The following is a 4894-nucleotide window of genomic DNA, read 5'->3' as shown; positions in this document are numbered from 1 at the left end:
TTGACGGCTGCCCCGGCGTTCCTGTCCTCCTGGAGCAGGGTGTGTGTTCACAAGCTCCAGTGCTGCTCTCCCAACATGAGGTGAGGAAGAGGAGTAACGCACCAGTTTAGAACCTCTTCCCTCATTGTCTGTACACAGACCTTGAAGGAGCTGCTACCACAGGGCTGATGTGCCAGGGTCTGGATCCAGTTCCTGTGATCACAGAGCTCTGCCCATCCGGCTCTGAAACATGGCGCTGGCCCAAAGCTGGGCCACCAAAACACCCGTGTGCTTGCCCCGAAGGGGTGCGCATCTCTAAGGGGATTCTAAGGACAAACCTGGGTTGTTTTTCTCTTATTGTTGCTTTTCACTTAGAATATATCCCCAGCAAATCCTCTGGGAAGGGGCCAGGGGTGTCCTGTGTCTGTCCTGCACCATCCTTTCCCATTGCTCACACTGCAGGAACAGCCATGATCTTAGTCCTTAACAGCAGCTCTGCCTTCCCAGCTCCAAACTGGAGCAGGGAACTGAACCAGCTGGTCCTTTATTACTAGAGGCCATTCGGTTTGGCCAACAGAAAGGAGGTGCAATAAACAGAACAACTCGAAGGTCGCTGTAATCCGCTTCCTGCCTTTATGGACTGGGAGCGTGCAACTTCCTCACTCGAATACAGGGCACTGGTCAGTGCACTCGCAGTATCCCCTGCTTGGGTTTGGAGATCTGCCCCATTCATCTTCTATCTTTTCTGACTTTGTAATGGGAATGTGCTATTCACTAGTATGTGGCTTGTAAACAGGGCCTCTGCCTGCTGTAAATGACTCCCAGGACCTAGAGATGCACAACACAGCTTGCACTCCCATAGAAACCGTCTCATTTCAGATCTCTTTTTACACCGTCTAAGAACCTTTGGCTAAACGCTTGCTTTGGGTAGGACACTGAGGTGCCGAACCCTGGAGTTCCACAAGATGTGACTGAAGATTAAACCAGCATCACAGAGGGAGGAGCCTGCAGGGGGGAGAACAGAACATGCAACTTCAGACTGAGTTCTCTGCTTCAGAACTGGAAGGCAAAGCTCTTTGTCACGGTTGGGCTGGGGGGAGTTTGCTTCAGCTGAGGCAGGCAATGAGTTACCTCCTGAGAAGTGGGCAGCTCATGCAGGAGAACCCAGGGTTGCTGGGGGCTTTGGTGTTGAACTGAATCACCCCTCGAGTCCCTGAGCTTCTCCAGGAAGCCAAGACGACCTCCAGCGTGCTCATCCAGTGCTGCTGGGGCAGGTTGAGATGTCCCTTGTGGTGCGACCGCACTGACGTGGCCTGAGCCTGCTCGTGGTGAAGGGAAAAGTCCTGGTAAAGGCCGATCCGTGATGCTTGCAAAGCCATCATCCGGACACCCAAGTGCCTGGAAAAAGCGGTCAGGTTTTGACATCAAGCTGCAGGTCAGCTCTGTGGCTGATGACTCAGTAGCACCGCGGCAGAAGGTTGCAGCAGAGCACTGGACGGCTGAGATTGGCCAAGCTCCTGCTATGATTAAAACCCTTAAAATAGCCTGACTTTATTTTGGTTAAATCAGGAAAGCGGCGCACATTCCTCCCCCGATGAACAGCAACGGGCTTTGAGTGCGTTGGGTGCTGGAGCGGCGTCAGAGAGCTCTGGGACACAGCCTGCCTTGGCACTTATGCATGGGCTACGTGGCAGGAACGGAGAGGATATGCTCCAGCAGCAAGAAAGGGGGCACCTGCTCTCCCCCACAGGGCCTGGATCCTTCACTTCAGTTCCTGCTATTCCCTCCCTGCAAAGGGTCCCTGGTTCGGAGGCTGGCAGCGAGGGAGCAGGACAGCAGCGACTCGTGATTGCACACACGTGGGCGGGACGGTGACAAACACCACCCGAGGCAGCGGCCCAGGAGCCTGTGAAGCAGCAGCTCTGGGTGGGAGCACCCACCTGCTCCAGAGGGACCACAGGGAAGGCTCTGGGATTCGAACCAGCCATGGACAAACCCAGATGGAGCAGAGCGACGGCCAGAAGTCACACGAAGCTTGGCAGAGGCCCCTGAGGATGCCGGAATGATTCACTCCAGCAGCTGCTCCCTGCAAGGGCAGGGGAGAGGTGGTTACATGGGGTCGGGGGGACAAAAGGGATCCCCTGTTTGGAAATGCAGCCCCAAACCCTCTGTTGATGGGCTCCATGAGCCCTTTCTGGGCAGGCCCAGCAGATCCCTCCCCATGCAGCCTGGTAGCACAGTCTGGGGGCAGACACCTGGTTGATGTTGCTCTGCTTCGCACGGTTGTGGGACCCACTAATGTTTTGGTGGGCTAATTTGCCCTTTGGGGAGAACTTGGCCCTTAACATCAGCTAATCCCCTCTGTGACACTGGTTCTGCAATTTGAGGTGCTGGGTGAGGTGGTGTCTCTCTGATTTGTGCCCTAGAACAACCTTGCACAGTGCCTGTAGCAGAGTGGATGGACACGGTCACCCCCCAGGCAAACATCCATGGGTATCCATCCATCCATCCGAGCAGCTGGAGCACCACATGGCCACACTGCGTTCCCTGTGCCATGGCCCCTCCAAGGACCACGCTGCCATCCCACCCCCCATTCTCTGCTCCGTTTGCCTTTTCACCAGAGCCCAATTCCCTAAGGCCCAGTGGAAAATTCCTACCTTGATCTGCACCAACCGACTTGTCCGTTCTCGTCTGAGCTCTGAGAAAATCCCATCAGGTTCTCCAAGGCTTCCCCCCCCTTCCTTTTACATAAACGGGCACTTTGATCTAATAACGGCATTTTAAAGGCAGGCCCATCCAGCAGGATGCTCTCTCTGCGCTGCTTGGAGGGGAGCTCTGCAGCACAGGAGGGATGTTTGTGCATCCATTCCCAGCCTGGACTCCTGGATACGTGTCCCAAGGCTCCGAGCGCTGGTTCACTTCATCCTCCCAGGGGCAACAGCAAAGTAGCGGTAGGTTTGCTTGGAGCAGGAAGCAATTGGGGATGTTTGCTTTCCTTCCAAGGCCCAGTTAAACCCCACACCTAACGCTTCCTGCTCTGCACCACCCCTGAGCAAACACCATTTATAGCAGCAAGCAGCATTTATAGCTTTGCCCCTTCTTGACCTGGAAGCAATTGGTTAATCGAGAGAGACAACAAACCCCAAGACACTCGCATGGTTTCCTTCCACCTCCTCGCAGGGAATCAGTCTCCTTCCACCCCAAGCTGCTTAAACGCAGCAGCCGCCCCAGAGGGAGCTGCGCTTCCTTCCCCACCAGGAAACTGGTCCCTATTGAAGCTTCTTCAGGGCCAAGAGCTCCTATAAAGCTTCTGCACCCGAGGGGTTGCTGCTTTGCTGGAGCACGCTCTGGGGTAGGTGCGGGCTTTTCCTGATGCTGGGAAGCAGGGGGAAGCTTTGCTGCTCACTGGTGGGGCTCTGCAGTGAGCAGAGGTGTCTGAGCTCACCCGGACACTGGGAGCGTGGTCTCTTGGGGATGTGCTGATGTGGTTGTAGAGGTTATCTGGGCTTGAGCACAGGGGGGAGGATGCGCTCTTGCTTTGCTCGTGCTGTGTTAGGTGTGTGCCTGGTTCCTCACCCGAGATCCCTGGGGCTGTGCAGGGCCCTGCGTGCTCCTTGTCTGAAGGTGGCTCTTCAGTGCCTGCAGTGGTTGTGCTCCCCAGGGCGCTCAAGTTGAGCTGTGAAACCTCTGTGGTTGTGCTGGGGGGGGTGTGGGGGCTCCCGTTAATGCTGGTGGAGACGACCAAACACAAACCCCACTGGGCTGGCCCTGCCTGGGCGTTCGGGCTGCCTTCACACATGTAAGGAAGGCTTCTCCTAAGGGTAGACTGCGACTTGTCCGGTTTTCTTGCCGTTATCAGTGTTCTGTGTGGTGGTACCAGCCAGGACAATGTCAGGGTAGGACGTACCTTGGTTTGCTGGATGCAAAGGTGATGTTCTCAACACGTTACATGCCTCTGCCTCCCTCCTGCCTCCTGTCTCTGTACATGATTCTGTGATATTTATTAGTTGATGTGTGATGCTCTCAGTGCACAAGTGTATCCCATTGCCATATAAAGCCCATCTTGGTGGGCTCCTTCTCTCTGGGTGATGGGAGGCTCCCATTACACGTATGAATGAGGCTGCAAGCCAGCCTCATGGTGTCTGTGTCGGAGCTCTACAATACAACCACAGCAAATCTGTTGAGCACCTAACCCGTGCCTGGATCCCCTAAACCATTCCTCTGTGCTGCTGGTAGGCTCAGTCCAAGCAGAATTAACGTAGGCTGGAGAAACTCCTCGTGCTGTTGGCCTGACTCCATGGTCTGTGTGGAGTCCCAGTTGGAAAACCTTCTGTGAGGGCTGGAGGAGCTGAGTGGGAGGTGCAGCCCAGCGTGATGGGTGAGCTGGAATTCTCCACAGGAGATGGGGATGCTGCGCTGATGGAGCGGGAGCAGCCGGGCTCTTCCAAGCACAGCCGTGCCAAGGGCTTCCCTCTGCAAGTGCAGGAGTTCCTGAGGAGCAAAGAGGACTTTTTCCAAGCAGTTCTCCTGGGCAGCTTTCAAACGTGCTCTGGTTTCAATGGAGCGAAGGAGAAATCCCAACTGGATCCTGCTTGTTCGGTGAAGGAGCACCAAGAAGTGAGCACAGCCCTGAGGAGCTCCTGGCCTTCACCCCTTGCTGCCATCCCCCTGCAGCTTCATCGCAAGGAGCCAAACGCCTTCTCCTCCTTCCAAGAAATCAATGGGGAGGAATGGGCAGTGGTGTTCAGCCCAGGTCCATGGGCAGCCGGCTGGGAATGCAGGCAGCACGCTGAATCGCCGGCTCTTCCCCTGCAGCCATGGGAGTCAAACTGCAGAAGCACTTAGGAGGACTGGATATTTCTGATCGTATTTGCAGCTGTGCTACTGGTATCCAAGAGGAGAAATCCGAATGTTT

Source organism: Lathamus discolor, chromosome 12 (genome assembly GCF_037157495.1).
Source record: "Lathamus discolor isolate bLatDis1 chromosome 12, bLatDis1.hap1, whole genome shotgun sequence".
Taxonomy (NCBI): Eukaryota; Metazoa; Chordata; class Aves; order Psittaciformes; family Psittacidae; genus Lathamus; species Lathamus discolor.
Note: the sequence above shows the minus strand (reverse complement) of the source record.